Below are 22,217 nucleotides of genomic sequence, written 5' to 3'. Positions count from 1 at the left end.
GGTATACTAGCCACAGGTACCTCCCAAACTACAACTGGGGATAACATGGGCATCTCACAGGCATCAGCATCCAGATTATTCTACCAATTCCTGGATGCCATGTCAGCACATGCCAGTGAGCACATATATTTCCTCAACACACGTAAGGTGTTGACCCACAATATGCGTCTCTTCCACCAAATAGCTAACTACCCTGGGGTAGTGGGTGCTATAAACTGCACGCACTTACGCATCAAAGCACCACCCGGTGAGCAGGGTAGGGCCTACATCATCTGCAGGGGCATCACCTCCATCAACTGCCAGGTCATATGTGATACCCATGGCATTATACTGAATGTGAATGGAGGCTGCCCTGGAAGCTATGACGATTCACACATATGGCAACTGATGCAGTTGTACCACAGATTTGCCGATGTGGACATCCCCTACGGTCACCTAGTGGGGGATGCTGCGTACCCACTGTAGCCATGGCGGATGACACCCATCAGAAAAGCACAAACACCTGAACAACAACGCCATAATGATGCACACGCACAAGCCAGACATATAATAGAGCATGTGTTTGGGATGCTCAGGTCACGGTTCCGGTGTCTGGGCACATCCGGTGGAGCCCTGTGGTATTCACCAGCTACATGCACCCAAATAGTAGTAGTATGTGCTATGCTACACAATATGATCCTGTGGAAACAGCTGCAGCAGGAACAGCATGGGGCAGGGCCACACAGTCCCCCACCAATGCCAAGGCCTGTACAGGTACAAAGTGACTCAGAGGAGGAACAACCTGAGCCTGCTCCAGTAGGCAGAAGGGGGCATGCCCAGTATGCCCTGGCCTTGGCAAAGAGGCAACACATAGCGTATGCACTGACACAGTAGGGACATATGGGAAAGACACTTCTCTCTGACCCGCACAGACGGTAAAAGGGACGCCAAACATGACACTACATGTGGCTATACATGGTTATGCACAGGTAGTGTCATGCCAAACATGACACTACCTGTGCCTAACCATGTATAGGGAGTGTAATATGTGCATCCGACATAGGCATCCCTCCAGTACCATCCTCAAGTCCGGCACACCCTCAAGGTAAGTCAATCAACCTACCAATTGTCAAATGGAGTAGAATGTGTGTTTACCTGTAGCTATGGTATGGATGTGAACATGCAAGGGAATTGGGTGGCTGGATGTCAAGGCAGCAGAGAGTAGACACCCATAGTGGCAGCATGAGATCTGTAACACATACTGGAGTCACCATAGTAGCCAGTACTACACAGGGTGACAAAACCCACTGCAGGAAATGGCCTGAGCGACAAGGGTGTCCATAAGAGCCACACATACCAGTCAGGAAGGATCACATACCCAGCAACAGTCTCAGGCAGCACGACAGGTGAAGACAAATGCAAACAAATGCTGTACTATGCCCTCTGAATGTGCCCTATGGTTAACCCCTCCCCCAGCCCTACACAGACAGACTGCAGCAGGCCAGGCAGTTGGATGTAAGTTGTGAAGGCTAGGAAGTCAGACACTAATATGTAGGTAAACAAAGCTAGGATCTGTACTACACTGGTAAGCCCTAGCCAGCAGGATAGGTAAGACTACAGACTGAAATGGAGTACCTGATGTACCAGTACAGTCCTAGCAAATGTGTACAAGTGTCAGGTGCACCTCCCCCCATCCAATGTACACATAGAGTAACAGTCAGGTGTGCCCCCCCCACTCCTGTGTAGAACAGTAGAAACAGTCAGGTGTCCCCCACCGCTATGCAGAAATGTAGCAACAGTCAATGACAAATGACCAATGGATACTCTGCAGACACAGCATGCTACCCATTGGTGTACAACAAAAGGTTAGCACCGCAGTACAAACAACCTGGACGTGGTCCACACATGCAACACAGATGGCCATACTGGGCATGCTCACACACTTAGAGGAATAGGTTCATAAGTTCATACTAGGCTATCTGCCCTAGGGCATTTATAAGCCTAGCCAGAGTGTGTTTGGCTTTCGCCACCCATTTTAAATTAATTTTGCTATGCCCTTTTTCAAGGTTAGTATACTGTGCCTCTGTCTAACAGTGACACAGAAGTGATACCCGGGGGTAAACCTACGATCTCCCATCCACTCATCAAGCTTCCTCTTGAAGAGAGTCAATGAGGGACTCTGCCTAACCTGGACTGGGATTTTATTCCAGAGTGAAGGGAGCCTCTGGGTTATGAATCTGTCCCTCCAGCATGTCCTATTTATTTCAGTGCTGAGATTCTCGAGCTCGTAGCTCAATGGGATTTGGATTTTCTGAGGTGCAGCATGTCCATTAATTCCGGGTTGGACATGGCTTTATAAGTCAGGCACAGATCGCCTCTGAGCAGGAATGAATGAAGGCAATGTCAGTCAACAACATACTGAGAGGTCATACTGGGCATGCTCACACACTTAAACACATGAAGGCCATGTCTGCAAACACCAGTGGACCAGACATATCTGAAAGTTGCAGTTCTCAGTGTGAAGACATGTCAGTATGCACCACTCCTGCCTTGCACACACAGTGGATAGGAATGCAGACATATATGCAAGGACAACACACTTTTTATATAAAAAAAAAAAATCTTGCTTTTTTCCCACTTTTCTGAGATTTAAAAAAGTTCAGTTACAGGCTTGCTATTTCCTGAACTGTTTGTAAGTTTCTGTGAGGCCATTTTTGCTTGGGCTAAAGGAAAGTCTCTCTGTTGATCAGTGGCAGTGAATAACATTGAGCAGCTCCCCTGTCCCCCGTAGGAGTGGTTACTGACTTGAAACTGTAGTTTTATTGTCCGTTTTGGGTCTATTCCTGCTTCTTTCCAGCCCCTGCTATCAAGCACGCCTTAACGTTCTTTAGCGCGATTTAGCACGAAGTTGCCACTAGAGCAGCATCGGGCAGCGCCGGTTTAACAAGGTTAAACTTTTTCTGGCTCCATAATGTCTGTTCTTCAATTTTTCCCTTAGAACTGCTCTGTTAGGAACCTAAACAGTTTACACCTTCACTAAAAAGCACAGCACTTGTTCCTAATTGCTTTTTCTTCTCAAAAAGCTCAGCACTTGCCTTAAAAGCATATCCCTTGTCTTATAAGCATTTTCCTTGCAGGTCAAGCACTCCTATATTATACAAATCCCTCACTTGCAAAACCCCCCAGGAGTGCCCACTTCCCTCCTAAGCCCTCTACTTTTCTGTCTCATACCAACTCATAATTCTTTCTAGCATGTCGAAGGGTCAGATGCTGGCGTCCTCTCCTGCCCAGTTGGTGAATCTGGGAATTCTGAGGCAATGTTACAATTGCCTCATGTACACGGACAACCCTCTCCTCCTCCCACATAAAACTAACACTTGCAAGAGATGCAGTTATTTAGCCAAACTGGAGGCTGAGCTCTCTCAACTCAGGACTGGCAAGACCAGGCAGGAGGAGAAGGCAACTACACACACCACAATACAAGTCTCACATAACTCAACCACACCACTGAATCAAACACATAAACACACTAAGACATACTCGGAGGCTCTGAGTAAAAATTTACCTAAACAGCAAAGGCCTCCAAAGCAGACACCCAAGCAACTGCAAACTCAAGACACCACACAAACAACACATAAAAACAAAATCAGTGTGCAAAGCAGTCACTGCCCTTAAGGCCAAATACAACACCAAAAATACTTGTCATAGGTGACTCCATAGTCAGACACACTGACGTCCCACTCACCAGGCTGAACAAGGAGAAGGTCACGGTAAGCTGCCTATCGGGCACTAGAATCCGCCACATAACACAAGCACTCAGGTCACTCCACGGCAAGTACAAGTATGACACAGTCATTGTCCATGCTGGTGTGAACGACCTGAGACGTACCTCCCTGGACTACATGAAAAGAGACATAGAGGAGCTCTCTGATTATGTAGCCCAGGCAGGTATGACCCTGACCCTGAGCAGTATCCTTCCTTCACCACGAATGATGCCACAATATAGTGACAAGATGATCAGCTTTAACAATTGGCTTAATTTCTGGTGTCATTCAAAGGGGATCCAGTGTCTGTCTGCTTGGGATGACATGCTTGACAAGCCACGCTGCTTCAGAAGGGACGGCTTGCACCTGTCACCCTGGGATTCGGATATTGGCTAAGGCTCTTGCCACCCCCATAGTGCCTTTTTTAGGCAAGGCTCAAATTCTAAACCTACCACCCTAGAAAACAAAAACGGGAAGAAACTAAGGGTAATGCTGCTCGATGCCAGAAGTCTAAATCTCAAAATGCACGCACTCGAGGCCCTTCTCAGTATGGAGAACATCGATGTCTGTGCTGTGACTGAAACCTGGTTCAAGGCTCCTGAGAGCACCACGGCACTATCAGGTTTTACCTCATATCATGCGTTCCGGCCCCAAAACACGGACCATACCACAAAAGGAGGGGGTGTATCCATATTCATCAAGGATACCCACACCTCCAGGTTGGTGGCTACGCACGAAGCATCGGGAACCATCCAGGTGCAATTAACCATAGGCAAAACTGCTCTACAATTTGTAGCATGCTACAGGCCACCCTCTCAAACTCAGGAAACCCACACAGCCTTCCTGAAGACACTGGAGGGTATAAATGTATCACCAAACACCATCATATTGGGTGACTTCAACTACCTGAATATAGACTGGGAACATTACTCAAGCCCCAACTTTCTAGCCCAAAGGTTCCTGGAGTTCATAAATTCAAATGCCATGGAACAACTAGTCACCATCCCCACAAGAGGAGAAAATATACTAGATCTCATCATCACAAACATGGGGACAAAATGCTCCACACCGGAAGTATATCCCTCTTTGGTGAGATCAGATCATAAACTAATATCACTAGAAATCCACATCCCGCCCCCCCCCCCAACAAAAAAGACCACAGTGAAGAACTTCTCTAAAGCAAACTTCACACTACTCAAGACAGGTGTGGTATCCTTCAAGGCGCCCGAGCCAATGGAAACCACAACCCAAGCTGCGGAAGCCCTTAGAAATGCCTTCTATGAACACCTTCAGGACTGCATGGATCAGGCATTCCCAAATAAAACCAAGACTCTTTCCACCAAGGGCAAACGTCCAGTCTGGTGGACCCCAGCCATAAACAAACTTTACAATAAGAGGAGAAAGCTATTACATGATAGAGCAAAATCCCAAAAAGGGAAGGCATCTTTGATCAGTACTAGCAAGAAACTATGATCCCTTATAAAATCATCCAAGGCCAACTTTGAGAAAAAATTGCCATAGATTCAAAAGACAATCATAAGGCCTTCTTCAGCTATGTCAGAAACCTGGGTGGAAACTCCCAGATATGCTCAGAATTAGTCCAAAATGATACAAAAATCACTGAACCCACAGACATTGCCAACATACTGGCAGACAGGTTCAGCGCAAACTTCACCCCCTCTCCCCAAAAGGAGAGATAACTATCCCAACAGAGTGTAGCCTCCCAGACATCTCAAATGCGCAGGTAAAAGCTGCTCTCTCTAAAGCTAAAAACACAGCATCAATGAGACCCGGCTGTGTGCTACATGAACTCAATGAAGAACTAAACCCGCACATAAGGCAGCTGTTTAATCTTAGCCTTACCACAAGATATGTGCCCAAAGAGTGGCGTACGGCAACTGTGGTCCCACTCCACAAAGGCGCTGACTCTACCGACCCTGGTAATTACCGCCCCATAAGCTTAACAAGCCTGGTCTGCAAAGCTATGGAGAGGATCATAATGGAACTCATAAACAAGGACATAGGGGACTTGCAGACCTTGGACCCAACCAAGTTTGGCTTTGTCAAGGGCAGATCTTGTCCTTTGAACTTGGTCGACTTCTCCGAAACAGATACCAAGGCCATTGATGAGGGAAAGGCAGTCCATACAGCCTACCATGACCTTGCAAAGCTTTCGACACAATACCCCACTCGGGTATCATAGAGAAACTTACCAGCTTAAATGTAAACCCATATGTCACAAGATGGGTTGCAAACTGGCTAAAGGACAGAACCCACAGGGTTAGAGTTGCTGGAGCCATGTCAGACTCCAAGCCAGTTACAAGTGGTGTCCCACAGGGCTCAGTCCTTGGCCCCTATTGTTCGGCATCTACTTCTCAGAAGTACAGGCAAACATAGGAGGACTATGGCTGACAAAGTTTGCGGATGACTGCAAACTGGGTGCCATAGTGGATAGTACATCGGACACAGACATCCTTCAGAGGGGTCTCACGGAAACTGATAGCTGGTGCCAGAGCCATGGCCTGAAGTTAAACGCAAAAAAGTGTATAGTCATACCCTTTGGGAAAAACAAGGCAACCCCAAGCTACCATATAGGTGGCAACCCAGTAAGCACAGAAGAGGTTATCAGGGACCTGGGTACCCAGGTTGACAGTGGCCTCTCGTTTGACACTCACATTGCTAAAGTGGTTCGAAAGACCTTCTACATTGCCCATCTGATCATGAAGGGATTCACATCCAGATCAAGTGAGGTCATTGTTCCCCTGTACTCTTCACTTATCAGACCAATGATCGAGTACAATGCCCCATTCGGGATGTATCTCACCCGACACCTACAGCAATTGGAGAGACCCCAAAAGTTCCTCACCAAAAGGATAAAGGGACTCCAAAACCTGTCATATACTGCCAGACTGAAGAAACTCCAACTCTATTCAGTTGCATACCATCTGCTCAGAGGTGACCTGTGCCTGACATACAAGGCCATGACCAACCCGGAATTAATGGACATGCTCCACCTCAAAAAATCCAAATCCACCAGAACCACCAGAGCAAGTGACTTAAACCTTAGCACGGATATAAATAGGACGTGCTGGAGGGATAGATTTATCACCCAGAGACACCCCATGCTGTGGAATAAAATCCCGGTCCATGTGAGGCAGAGCACCTCGCTGGCTCTGTTCAAGAGAAATCTTGACCGGTGGATGGGAGATCATAGGTTTACCCCGGGAATCATCTCTGTGTCACTGCTGGACAGAGGCACAACAAACTAATGGGCACATTATTTCTAACATAAGGGGTGGCGTAAGCCACATAACTTTGGGCTAGGCTTATAAATGCCTTAGGGCAGATAGCCTAGTATAAACCTATGAACCTATGAACCTATAATAAGCCACAGGCACATGTGCATAGATGTGTGGAAGAGGGTGACTGTGACAAGGAGCCATGCGGGCCTGTCCCAACTGGCACACAGCTTAAGGGCCCCCAACTCATGAGGTGCGGATATAACCCACTGCGAATACTAGCCACCAGTACCTGTCAGCATGACAGACTATGTGCTGTACGTGCCAGCTGTGCAACAAGATTGCACAAGGAAGCAGCCATCTAGTAGCTGTATACACCCACCTGTGACATATGACCCCATGTGTGCCCACGTGTGGCATGTCAACCCCTACATGAATGGGGTATGGCCCATGCACACACTGCCCTCCACATAGCAGTTGTATGACAAGCCTGATGAGGTCATCCAATATGAATTACACCTTTGGGAGAGCTATAGCTCAGTAAAATGCATGGCACGTCCCATAACTGCGTACTGCTGTAGTGACAGAGTAGTTAGGTAGTAGTACTAACCCTAGACCTGTTAAATGTGTGAGTGTGTGTTTGTGTGTGCGCCTGTCTGCCTCTGACTGTGTAGAGTGAAATGCTTGTTAGGTTATTCACACTCCGTGCAATACATATATTAAACTTTGGCAAAGTTGCTAATGCCACTCACCTAGAAGTACACCTCTGGAAAACTGATAGCCCAATAATTGCCGTGGCGCATCCTGTAACTGCATACGGCTGTAATGTGATAAACTAGTTAGGTAGGTGTTCGAACCCCAGCCCTGGCAACTGTGTGTGTTTGTGTGCATGTGTGACTGGGTAAAGAGCAATGACCTTTAGGCTACTCACACTCCATACAATACAAATACACTACTCTGCCAAGGATGCCTACGTCACTCATCTAGAAGTACACCTCTTGGAAATTGATATCCCAGTAATCACTATAGCACGTTCTGTAACTGCGTACTGCTGTAGTGTGATTTAGAATGGTGGTGGTGCCAGTTCTGGATGTCATGTGTTTCTCTCAGTGTCTGTGTATAGAGCAATGCATTATAGGCTACTCACTCGCAGTACATAGGTTCATAGGTTGGTACTAGGCTATCAGCCCTAGGGCCTATACAAGCCTAGCCATAACAATTCCCTGGCTATTTCTTCCCACACTATTTACTTCCCTGGACCCCTGTCTAGCAGGGCGACTGACGTGATCCCCGGGGTGAATTTCCTTTCTCCCATCCAATCGTCAAGGTTCCTTTTGAACAGGACAAAAGAGGCACTCTGCTTCACATGTATGGGCAATCTATTCCAGAGTCTGGGGAGTCTCTTGGTCAGGAACCTATCCCTCCAGCATGTTTTGTTTATTGTGATGACAAGGTTTAGATCCCTGGAGCGTGTGGCTCTAAGGGATTGGGATTTCTTTAAGTGTAGCATGTCCAACAGCTCTGGGTATGACATGGCCTTGTATATTAAGCAAAGATCGCCTCTGAGTAGACGATATGCGACAGAGTATAGCTGGAGTTTTTTAAGGCGGTCAGCGTAGGCCATCTGCTTTAGGCCTGTGATTCTTTTAGTGAGGAATTTCTGTGGCCTTTCCAGTTGTTGCAGATGTCTTGAGAGGTACATACCAAATGGGGCATTGTATTCTATAATGGGTCTAATGAGGGATGAGTACAGTGGGACAATGACCTCCTTTTTTCTGGATGAAAAGCCCTTAGTGATGAGATGTGCCACATAGAAGGATTTCCTGACTGTTGTGGCGATGTGGTTATCGAAGGTGAGACTACTGTCAACCTGTGTCCCTAAGTCTCTTATCAAACTTTCGGTGTTTAGTGTACTGCCACCTATATGATAATTCACGGATACATGTTTTTTCCCAAAGGGGATAACTATACATTTCTTGGCATTGAGCTTGAGCCCATGGCTCTGGCACCAAGCATCTGTTTCTGTAAGGCCCTTTTGTAGAGTATCCACATCATTTGGGGATTCAATAATGGCTCCTAGTTTGCAGTCATCTGCAAACTTTCTTATCCAGAGTCCCTTAGTGTTGGCCTGTACTTCAGAGAAGTAGATGCCAAACAAGAGCGGTCCCAGGACTGAACCCTGAGGTACTCCACTTGTCATTTTCTGGAGCTAGATTTGGAGTCGGCTACTTTTACAGTGTGGGTTCTATCAGTAAGCCAGTTAGCAACCCATTGGGTGACGTAGGGATTAATGCCCAGCTTAGTAAGTTTATCTATGATTCCAGAGTGGGGGGTGGTGTCAAAGGCCTTGGCAAGGTCTAGATAGGCTGTGTGGACCACCTTACCTTTGTCCATGGCTCTGGAGACTGATTCGAAGAAGTCACTCAAGTTCAGGAGACAAGATCGGCCCTTCACAAACCCAAACTGGGTGGAGTCCAGTGTTTGAAGGTTGCCAATGTCTTTGTTTATAAGTTCCATGATAATACGCTCCATGGCCTTGCAGATAAGGCTTGTCAGACTGATGGGACGGTAGTTTCTGGGATCCAAGGTGGATCCCCCCTTGTGGAGTGGGATAACTATAGCTGTGCGCCACTCAGTGGGCACGAAACCTGAGGTGAGCCTATGATTAAACATGACACTTAGGTGAGGTGCCAGTTCATATTGTAGTTCATGTAGTACACAGCCCGGGATGTCATCTGGTCCCATGGATGCTGTATTCTTAGCTTTAGAGAGTGCGTTTTTTACCTGTGTGGCCGTTATTACTGGAATTTGGCAATCTTCCGGTATTGAGATGGGCCATTTAGGGGGTGAGAGGGGGTGAAGTTGGCACTGAATCGATCTGCCAGGATATTGGCAATATCCTTGGGATCAGTATATTTAATGCCATTCTGTTTTAGCTCAGAGCAGACCTGAGCACTGCCATTTAGATTCTTGACATAGTTATAGAATGCCTTGTTGTTGTCTTTGGAATCTTTTGCAATTTTATTTTCATAACTAGCTTTGGAGGATTTTATGAGGGATTTCAGTTTCTTACTGAGGCTGGTAAGGAAGTTTTTTGCATCCTGGGATTTTCCTCTTTTCTGCAACAGTTTCTTCCTTTTGTTGTAAAGTTTGTTTATGGCAGGGGACCACCAGATTGGCTTTTTTTTTTGGATGACAGCATCTTGGTTCTATTTGGGATGGCACGATTTATGCATGAGTGGATGTACTCATACAGTGCCTTAGTGTAGGATTCAGCAGTTGAACTTTCAGCTCCCGTCTGCATGGGTGTCATGAAGTTTGTCACTTCTGACTTGAGTAGCACGAAGTTGGCTTTGGAGAAGTTTTTATGGAGGTTTCCTTACTGGGGGGGGTGGGGGTGGGATGTGGATGTTAAGGGTGATTAGCTTATGGTCAGACGTGACTAACGAGGGGGTGACCATAGGTGTGGAGCATCGATTTCCCATGTTGGTAATGACCAGGTCTAGGATATTGGAGCCCCTGGTGGGACTATGGATTAGTTGATCCAGGGCGTTGGAATTTATGAATTCCAAGAACCATTGGGCAAAGATGTTGGTACATGAGTAGCTTTCCCAGTTAATGGCAGGGTAGTTAAAATCACCCAGTATTAGGGTGTTTGGTTCTATCTTAATATTTTCCAGTATGTTTAGAAAGGTGTAGTGAGAATCTTGGGGTATGGTGGGGGATCTGTAGCAAGCTACAATTTGGATTGCAGTCTTACCTAGTGTTAGTTGCACCTGGAGAATTTCAGACGCATTGTGTTGGGCAACTAGCCTGGTGGTGTGAATATCCTTGGTGAATATTGACACTCCTCCACCTTTAGTGTTTCGGTCCTGCTTTGGTGGCTGAAAAGTGTGATAAGAGTTGTAGCCTGGTATTGCAGGGGTGCTCTCTGGAGCCATGAACTAGGTCTCAGTTACTGCACAGATATCAATGTTCTCCATTTTTAGGAGTGCCTCGAGAGAGTGCATTTTGAGGTTTAGACTTCTAGCATTGAGTAGCATTACCTTCAGATTTTGCATGCTTGTACCTGTTACAGTGGTGGTTTTGTCCTTTGAACTTTGCCTAAAAAAGGCACTATAGGGGTTGCAAGAGCCTTAGCCAGTAACCTGAATCCCAGGGGCGACAGGTGTAGACCATCTCTGGCAAAGCATCGTGGTCTGTCAATCATGTCGTCCCAGGCAGACAGATACTGGATCCCCTTTGAATGACACCAGAAGCTTAGCCAATTGTTGAAGTCAATCATTTTGTCCTTATATTGTGGTATCATTCTGGGCGAAGGCAGGATACTACTCCGGGCTAGGGTCATACCTGCCTGGGCCACATGATCCGAGAGCTCTTCCATGTCTCTTTTCATGTAGTCCAGGGAGGTATGTCTCAAGTCATTCACTCCAACATGGACAATGACAGAGTCATATTTGTACTTGCTGTGGAGTGACTTGAGTGCATGCGTTATGTGGCAGATCCTGGCACCCGACAGGCAGCTGACTGTAATTTTCTCCTTGTTCAACCTGGTGAGAGGGACATCAGTGTGCCAGACTATAGAGTCACTTATGACTAAAGTGTTAGGTACATTGTCTTGCCTTAGGGGCTGTTGCTGGGTGGCACACAGGTGTTGTGAACTATCTGACACTTTGGTTGTGATTGGTGTTTGTTTGTGTTTCAGCTTCAGAGGTCCTTGTTGCTTGGGCAGGTTACAGTTAAGGGCCTCTGCATATGTGGATTTAGTGTTGCTATATGTGGGTGTTGGTGGTGTGCATTTAGAAGGACTATGTGTTGCTTGAGGTGTAGTGTGGGTGTTAACCTCCTCCTCTTGACTGTCTAGCACATTCTTGGGTGGAGAGAGCTTTGCTTCCATTTTGGCTATGTAAGTGCATCTCTCACAGGTTGTAGTGTTGGGTGGTAGGAGGGGAGGGTTGTCTGTGTACATGAGGCAATTGCTGCATTGCCCCAGTATGCCCAGATTCACCAGGTGGATAGGAGAAATCACCGGAAGCTGACCCTTGGACATGCCTGGTTTGATGTTTTTTTTTTTTTTTTTTGTAAAGTACAGGAGCTGTTTTCCCTTACCTTAGGGAACACATACATGGTAAGTGATGCACAGCATTGGCCACACACAATGGTCATTACAAATGCCCTAATTTGGTAGTCCTGCTGATGTCATTAATTGTGAAATACACCTTTGGGGAAGATGAACTTCAGTAATGTTGTTGGTGCCTAATATAACTGCGTAGTGCTGTAGTGTAGTAAACCAGCTAGGTAGAGGTTCTACTCCCAGACATGACAGATGTGTGTGTGTGTGTGTGTGTGTGTGTGTTTGTAACTCGAGTCCTGTGTAGAGGTTGTTGTGAGTCTGTGACACCTGTGGGCAATGTGTAGGGGTTTTGCTAATTTCATTTATGGTGGCCCTACTACATATCACAATGTCAACCATACAGGGATAACAGATGTAAATGGCTAACAGGCTGGGGTGTAAAGCCATACCCATACATGTGACATCAAGGCCTGTCAATCACAGTTAGCAATCCCACTGTGCCTTCACATGCGACTCACAACAGACATACCATGCCTGACAACATGGCCTGTATGGACAGATGACACTGACATCAGGAAATGCTGTTAGCATGCTATCAATATGGGTGCAGGGTAAATCTGCTGACCAGTACCACTCCCTGCCACACATGGGCAAGACTGGCACATCTGATGATAAGTTGTGTTCACAGTATGGGCCAGACACCCCAGGTACAGTTCCACATGTCACTATACATGCACGTGGGAGGTGCGCACATCCTGGACACCATCCAAGTCAATGACTAGGGAACACATACATGGCAAGTGATGCACAGCACTGGCCACACAAAATGGTCACCCAGGTGCCTGGAAGACTGATGCAATACCCACCTGTGAGGGCAAATGCAGAAGCTAAAGGCCTGTGCCACAATGCAGACCACTGTCATGTGGGCTGATGCCAAGGTATACCCATCGCCTACCCTTGTATAGCTTGATGGCACTGTTGGCCACCACACACCCATGCAGCCATGCACCCATGCATGTCCAAACTGGATGCTGTGTGTTCGTGTTTCTGTTGCATGGTGCATATATCCACATCCACATGCACTACTCCCTCCAGGACACAGTGAAGCATGCCGCCTTATGTCTGACACCCCCTCATACTCATTGCCCATATGACCTCCGTATCACCCGTGTGATGCATGTGTTCCCTGCACACTGATGTGTTGTGGAAATCCCACTAGTGACGGGTTGCAATCCTGGCCCTGCCAAGTGTGTTAATGTGTGTGCATCCCTGTGTGAGTGTGCCTGTGCTGATGTTGGCACCTGTTCATGCAGGCAGGCATGTGTACGTCACCTACTGTATATCTACTGTATCCCTGTTGCAGATGTCACTCACCATCACATATATGTTCTGAGTGCTCCCCACCAGATAACCCATGTGGTGCATCCAATAATAGCATTGGACTGTGATAGCACTACATAGCTGTCAGGTGTTCGATACCCTGTGCTGGTAGGTGTGTGACACAAACATGCATCGATTTTACACTCCCACCCCTCCCTGACATGTATTCACCTCTGGCTGCCTCCCCCACTCCCTCTATGGTGGATGTGGAGGCCCACACCTGCATTGCTTAGGCAGCAGCATGTGTATTTAACGCGATTCTCATGATCAGCTGATGGCCTCTGCACGTATTGCAGGCCTTCCCTAGCCGACTGCATGTGGAACAGGTGTGGTAACATTCCCATAGCCAACTGCATGGAAACACACTCCACTACCTGGGAACATCCTGGTGGTGTTGGCCCTTGTCTGTCACTGTAAGCAGGAGCTAGAACTGTCGTTTGGCAAACAGCATTATAGATGGGTTGGGGATTTACCTCTAACAACATACACTGTGGGAAGAGGGCAACAAACAGGAGGGGGATGTGCCAGACCTGACTACGACCTGTAAGTGCTGCTATACTGCATGTGGAAAAATTTTGGATTAACAGTGTTTGTCTGGATATGCCTGTTGTACATGTCGCAATACCTGCCATGTCAGTTCCATGTATATCAGGAATCCCCATCTGCAGGCTCATCTGCAGACTGGGCAGTGTTGCGCCTTTGGTGTCATGTGTTAGCCACGATGCATCTATCAGTGGAATGCAAAAGGTACTGTGAGTAATGCAGTCTGTTGATGGTGAAGGCCGTGACAGTTACTGACTACATATCCCTCATTGGACATATGTTGCAACAAACCCCGTTACAATGGCAGATTAATAAGGGTATCACAGCAACATGTCTATACTGGCCCTGTGTATATCACAGCAACATGTCTATACTGGCCCTGTGTATGTGCTGTCAGCCACACCTCTGTCAACCTTTGTACATATGTTGTGCATGAAGTGTTGCATATGTGCTGTACACCGTAAACAGTGTCAACATATGTGATAACACGCCAGTGATATATCAGAGTGCTACACGTCATGTACAGTAGGGGTTACACTTAATGCCATACCCTGGAAATCCTCTGGATGTTTGTACAGTACTGAGGGCTGTGTAGTGATGGTGAATGTCAGCAGTGTGTGTATTGTTAATAGGTACTGTGGCCTGTGTACAGACTGTGGCAGATGTCATTGCTCTAGCTACCCTTCTATATGTTGTTACATACTGCCCCACTGTATGATACCATATTACCTTACATGTGCGTAGGGCCATATACACACATATCCCATATCACAGACAGCTGTCAAACCGTACTGTGTAGCATCCCAGTATATGTAGGGTCATGCTGTGAGTGGCACATATGAGGATGGTGTAGGACAGATGGTCCATATATTGTACTAGTATGCTAGCGTACCATATAGGTTCATAGGTTCATAGGTTCATACTAGGCTATCTGCCCGAGGGCATTTATAAGCCTAGCCCATAGTTTTGTGGCTTACGCCACCCCTTTAGTTTGGAGAAACTATGCCCATTATTTTGCTGTGCCTCTGTCGAGCAGTGACACTGAGGTAACCCCTGGGGTGTATCTGCGATCTCCCATCCATTGGTCAAGATTCCTCTTGAACAAGGCCAGCGAGGTGCTCTGCCTCACATAAACCGGGATTTTGTTCCACAGCATAGGGAGTCTTTGGGTGATGAATCTATCCCTCCAGCACATCCTATTAATAACCGTGTCGAGGTTTAAGTCTCCGCCTTGTGGCTCTGAGGGATCTAGATTTTTGAGATGAAGCATGTTCATCAAATCTGGGTTTGACATGGCCTTGTATGTCAGGCATAGGTCACCTCTGAGCAAGCAGTAAGCAACTGAATATAACTGGAGTTCTTTCAGTCGGGCAGCATAAGACAGATTTTTGAGACCCTTTATCCTTTTGGTGAGGAACTTTTGTGGCCTCTCCAGCTGCTGCAAGTGTCGGGTCAGATACATTCGAATGGGGCATTGTACTCAATCATTGGTCTGATGAGTGATGAGTATAGGGAGACTATGACTTCCCTTGATCTAGATGTGAATCCCTTCATGATAAGGTGGGCAATGTAGAAGGTCTTCCTAACTACTTTAGCAATATGAGTGTCGAATGAAAGGCTACTGTCAACCTGTGTTCCCAGGTCCCTAATAACTTCTTCTGTGTTCACGGGATTGCCACCTATATGGTAGCTAGGGGTAACCTTATTTTTCCCGAAGGGTATGACTATGCATTTCTTGGCATTTAACTTTAGGCCATGGCTCTGGCACCAGTTATCCGTTTCTGTGAGACCCTTCTGAAGGATATCTGTGTTGGATGTGTTTTCAACTACGGCCAGTTTGCAGTCATCTGCAAACTTTGTCAGCCATAACCCTCCTGTGTTTGCTTGTACTTCAGAAAAGTAGATGCCAAACAAGAGTGGGCCCAGGACTGAGCCCTGTGGGACACCACTTTTGACAGGCTTTGAGTCTGACATGGCGCCAGCAACTCTGACCCTGTGGGTTCTGTCACTCAGCCAGTTTGCAACCCATCTTGTAATGTATGGGTTAACATTTAAGTTGATGAGTTTTTCAATGATACCCGAGTGAGGTATTGTATCAAAAGCCTTCGCCAGGTCTAGGTAGGCTGTATGGACTGCCTTTCCCTCGTCAATGGCCTTGGTGACTGTTTCGAAAAAGTCAACCAAGTTTAAAAGGCATGATCTGCCTTTGACAAAGCCAAACTGGGTTGGATCCAAAGTCTGCAAGTTCCCTATGTCTTTATTTATGAGATCCATTATGATCCTCTCCATGGCTTTGCAGATAAGGCTTGTCAAGCTAATGGGATGGTAATTTCCAGGGTCGGTGGAGGCACCACCTTTATGGAGTGGGACCACAGTCGCTGTGCGCCACTCTCTGGGTACGTATCCGGAGGTGAGACTAAGATTAAACAGCTGTCCTAACTGCGGGTTTAATTCCTCGTTGAGTTCATGGACTGTGGCTGTGTTCACATTGGTTGTGGTTATGCACTGTCACAAAGGTGTAGCCTACCCTGTGCTGTGACATGGCTGTCAAGCCTGCTATATATGCAGGTACTGTACCATGATAAACTTAGGATGTCTGTCAGTAGCCAATGACACACATGTTATGAGCATATGTCACCTTCCACACACACCGTGCCTGTGGCAACAATCACAATGACAGTAGCAAATGTGTACTAATATACCGGCTATACATACCAGACATCCCCCTGCACTACTACACTGGAACTATAGGAGCTGGAGTAGGGCTACACTTGGTGGGACGATATGGACATGTACGTATCCATATAGCCATATATATATATATATATATATATATATATATATATATATATATATATATATATATATATGAGACTACACGTGTAGTACTTCCAATTACTACTGTCATGGCAACCACCCACTATGAATCCCTACATCATGTGGGAGTATTCCCTGTACATTCCCAGTGTGATGGACATCCTTCCTGTGTGTGAGCAGCAATGTTACAGACAGCAGGTAGCAATACCTCTTACAGGAGTACCTGCACACTCAGGGCAGCCACATATATATAGGAGGATCAGGACATACAGACAGACTGTGAGTAGAGTGGTGTAATGCTATGCATAGTACTGGTGTTATAGGGTGTGTGTGTGTGTGTGTGTGTGTGTGTGTGTGTGTGTGTGTGTGTGTGTGTGTGTGTGTGTGTGTGTATACATACTAGTTTACCTTGGACTGCAGTCTGTCTGCATCGCTCACTACAGTGGGCCATCCTCTAGCTAGACAGAGGTGTGCCTATCATGTGTTGTCTGTCCACCATACAGGTCCTGTGTTGGATATTACACTGGCAGTGTGTGTGTTGCGTGCTAGCAGTGCATGGCTATATCCATTTGTGTACCTGATGTCGTATTCCTTCATAAGGGTATGTTGCAACACATCCTGTAACACTAGCATGTTCCAGGGTGTGTTACTGCAATATTGCAGGTATGGCCTTGCGTTCCCGCCTTTGTCCTCCACATATATGGCAGCCTTTGTCCTGCTGTGATACGGGTATGGGTAGTTAGGTGATGGCCTATCATTCAACACTGCTAGCATTCCTACTATCATCCCAGTCATAGTGTCGACACCCACAACATTTGTTAGCCAGGGACCATACATGTGACAGATACACTGACATTACCACAAGTAATGAACGTCCCCCCTAGGCCTTGATTACAGAGTGTAATTGGAGGCTGCTGAACTACATCTGATATTGTTGACTGTTACGTATCGTGCAGGCAAATCCACTCTCAAATGTTGTATGAATTGAAGGGCTTAGCCTGGACACCATAGTATGATATATATCTACACTGTCTGCATCGACTGTTATGTTTGGGCCTTGCATATATCACTGGTTATATATATCAACATCCATGTGCTGTCAGTAATGGCATACATTATTGTATGGTACACAAATACAGGTCGTCTGTATATACATACCTGTGTGTCGTGTCATGTCCTTGGTATTGTGAGTGGGTACATGTGCAATGTAAGTATCCCCTTTGTGGCGCTGGTTGCCACACCACACATGTCACAGGTTACAGGGCTTGTGGCTGGGGATATACATTTCACCCAGTACATCCACACTACTGCTACACATGTATGGCTACTAATACTCTTTGTCTGTGTAAGTGTGTATGTACCCGTATATCCCGTATGATTGTCAATATAGGGATGTGTGTGCATATCTGTACCGTTGTAATGTGTAGACCTTCAACATAATACATTCCCTATGGTACAATGGCGTATCTGCATGATATGTTACAGATATTGACCTGACATGTACAGGTGACATGGATAACTGCTGGAGCATTGTAGCTGTGTTGTGTATATATGTATATGTGTATGTATGTATGTGTATATATATATATATATATATATATATATATATATATATATATATATATATATATATATATATATATATATACTGAACATATTAATCTATCTCTGTACGATTGCTATTATATGGTTATTTGTGAGTCATACATACACATATATATACCTATAGCTGTCTATCTCTCTACATTAACAGATGTACTGCTGCCCATATGTGCATGCATGTTCAGCCTATATGTGTGGCCTGTATCTCATTCTCTTGGCAATTGACACGGATGACCTTAGGACTGAGGTCAGTCATTCGTGCAGACACGTACGTGTTTCAGACGTATCATCTCCAGCAATATATGTGTTCTACCACATATACCTGTGTATCTTGCAACATTTGAAGTGTATTAGAGCAGGATATGACAGATATCCCTATTTGTACCCACATTATGGCACACTATGTCCGTGATTCATGCATTAAGAGGTTGTGTGGTGTGTTATTACTACACTCCCTGTGCTGTTGACAGATTTTGCTGGATGATATGTATGTGGAATGAGTGGTTATATACATCTGTCATGGTTTAAAGGTAAATCACGTAGTGTGTGATGTACAGCATTCCCGGGTGTGACCCCTCCACAGGCTGTATATTGTGTTTCAGGGCAAAACACCAGCTGTCGGATACAGAGTGAGTTAGGGACATTTGAGCGGTCGTACTTGGGTGCGTTTGTGTATATGCAGAACTAAGCAATGCTAAGCTCAGGTTGCATTACCTTACACTCAACTAGCATCTACTTAGCTCAATCTATGTAGGCAATGCTTAGCCCCATGTGAATACACGTACAAACATTTACAACTGCATATCCATGTGTACTACTTGTCATGCGCTTACACATGCTTACTAGTGAATTAGTCAGTATGACACTTCACATGTGCATTTAAGGCAGTACTCCTGTGCAAATATAAATGTTACTTAGTAGGTTATACAGCACAAGAAAGGTAACATATGGATATCACATGGAAAATAGGATGTGCTGCAGTGGGACTCGACCCGGGAATGCGTGCGCGTTAGGTGGATGCTCTGGCCACTACAATATTGCTGTTTTGCTTCATTTGCATATGTTTACCATAATGACATACACATGTTCCCTTCCCCTGGCCCCCAAGCTCCATGTACACAGCATCCATCCATTTCCTGGTTGCTGGCTCTGCCATATTACATCTTCACACATTTCCCTCTCTGCACGTCTCGGTACACCTCCAGTATACTGTCACCACCCAAGCGTCTGCAAGCTCCTCATCCGTTTAGTCCACTTACGTACCAGCCTTCCCCTTATTCTCCTCCGATACTGGTGGTGACATCGATGTGACCCACAACTGCTGGTTCATCCCACCAGGGACGGACCTGTTGTGTCAAGAGTAGACCTAGCTGGTCTACAGTGTTTCTCCCACTGGTAGCATCCTGTCAGGGTATTGTGTAGCAGTGGTTTGCTCACACACCTGGCCAGCCTCATCTCCCAGTTCCACGGTACCAATGCCCCAGGTGTGGCATACTGTGTATGAAGCACGCTCACATGCCCCCCACGGTGTGCAACGTATATCATTATTCCCTTTGGTATTATGCAGGACTACTGTTCTCACAGTAGGATTGGACAGGCACTATTCTGTGCTGCACACAGACTGCTCATAATACTGTGGTTGAGCAATGGACACGTATTCTGGTATTAATCTACACACTTATATACATTTCCTATACTGTTGCGATGCCTGTGCTGGATGATGTATTTGTGATCACAGCAGCTGAATGTGTATCCGCCATGGCTTAGTGGAACTCTTGTCTACTATAGCGTGCAGGGTCAGGGGTTCGCAACCTGTCAGTGCAGATTATTTTGTTAATGGCTACAACAACAGCTGTTTGCTACAGAGTGACTGAGGCACTGTAGAACATTTGTAGGTGGGTATGCGCTTGTTTGCGTGTAGCACAGCATTACTGACCTCTGGTTGCAGCGTTTTGCCCTCAGCCTCTACATTGCTTCACCAGTGTAGTACTGGCATACCGGCGGCAAAACAGGCTTGCTCCCGCATACACATGTGCAACATTGTGCATTTTGTTCACATCTGTCAACCAGGACACTTGGACTGTATGCTTGTCCATTGTCAGTGGTGGCCTGGGGTGTAGAGCTCCACAATGACCCCAGCTATGTATCCCAATTAATACTGGGGTGATCACATTCATAGAGGGTAACAGACATAACATAGTTATGTCCCCCATTAAACATGCTTAGTTTACATTAAAGTGTCGGTATTATCCATGCTTAGGTCAGGTTTACATGTCAGGTATGACTGATGACAAAGGACAGTTTAAGATGAGGCTGGATTCCTGTTTCACAGGTCAGGATAGGTTACATGCAGATATTCGGGGTAGGTGTACATATTCCATACCTGTGTGGTACACTAGACGCAAATAGCTAGGGGGTAGGTAGTGGGGGTGACAGTGTAAATGTATAGTAGCCTGTAGGTATAACTGGATGGTGAGCAATAGGGAAGGTATGTCGGTTGTTGGGATTTGTATGCGAGGCAGGACAAGAGGTGTTGGTATTACTATTTGATGTCATGGTATAGAGTGTGAGTTGGGGGGAGTTCACAAGGTGGTGAGCCTGTGCTGCTCCAGGTGCTCTTGTGGCGTTCCTTCATGTGTTAGTTACATGTGTCTTGTGGGACAGCTGTGATACTACATGTGGGTTGGGGTTCCAGATACTGGCAATATAGTGGGGGAAGAGGGTGTCACCTACGTGTACCTGTAGACATTAAGAGGAATGGAACAGGGGCTGATAGGTACATGGTGAGCATGGGACACAAAGGGGGGTGTTAGTAGGGGGAATATCCAGGGATGTGCAGGATGGCTGCAGGGAAGGTCCACAACCCGTCATGTTGTCGACGACAACAGCTGTACATATGCACTGCATTTGCTGTTTGCATTGGACACTCGCACCCCTGGGTGGGGGTGAGGACTTCAATAATACCTTGTGATGCCTATTACATTGGCTTACATGCCTACAGTGGGGTGTTGCGACCATGTGTTCATAGGTGTTGTGTAGTGTGTAATGCAACAACACATATGGTTATACCGTACTTTGCCATGTACACTGGACTGTGCTGCTGTGGAACCCATATCAGGAATGGCTGCCCGTTAGGTGTAAGCATGCCTGTCGACTGTACAGAATCTGCAGCCTGTCCAGAGTTTGCTTCATAATATTGGTGTGTTCCTCTTACAATCTGCACCTGTCTGGCAAATACCTGGGAACTGATGACATTAAATACAGACAAGTAATCGGGTTTAAGACTCCACATCCTTCAGATGCGTCATACTAATGCATAACCTATTATTCCATCAGCTTTCTAAGGTTATAAGTGGAATATGTGCTTTCTGTCCCTATTTGTCCCTCCAACGGTTTAGGTTCTGTCCAGTGGTTTAGCTCATAGAGGTTGCGAGGTATGGGTGTAAATTCTGCCCAATTCGCAATATTACTGACATCCCCGGGGCGGTTCTAATACAACTGCACCAGCCAACATCTGCATGCCTAGGCCCATAATTGCATACCCATAGTTCCTCCACCTGGCCCTCCTCTACAGCACTCATCCTTACTGTGGGTGCAGGTGGGGTCTAACCACACCACTACACACTGCCCACTCTCCACTTGTCGGGACCTATGTCGTACACTGTCTTGACCCATGGGTCATCAGGCCTGCACAACCTACTGGTCCGTGTACGTATACAGCCTGGTTAGATAAATCATTACAGGGACTGACTCCGATTATCATTCATTTTTGGGGTGCCCCACAAGGGACACTGATGTCTTTGTTTCAAGATTAAACGT

The 22,217-nt window shown here is 46.3% G+C and overlaps 1 protein-coding gene across 1 annotated transcript in view; it reads right to left on the bottom strand.

Moving 5' to 3' along the window:
- TRAF3IP1 (TRAF3 interacting protein 1) overlaps positions 1-22,217 on the bottom strand; it is a 2,107,097-nt gene that overhangs the window by 296,575 nt on the left and 1,788,305 nt on the right. The window lies entirely within an intron of this gene.

Source organism: Protopterus annectens, chromosome 6.part0 (assembly GCF_019279795.1).
Source record: "Protopterus annectens isolate FY-2018-M chromosome 6.part0, PAN1.0, whole genome shotgun sequence".
Taxonomy (NCBI): Eukaryota; Metazoa; Chordata; order Ceratodontiformes; family Protopteridae; genus Protopterus; species Protopterus annectens.
This window is presented reverse-complemented; position numbering and strand designations above follow the sequence as displayed.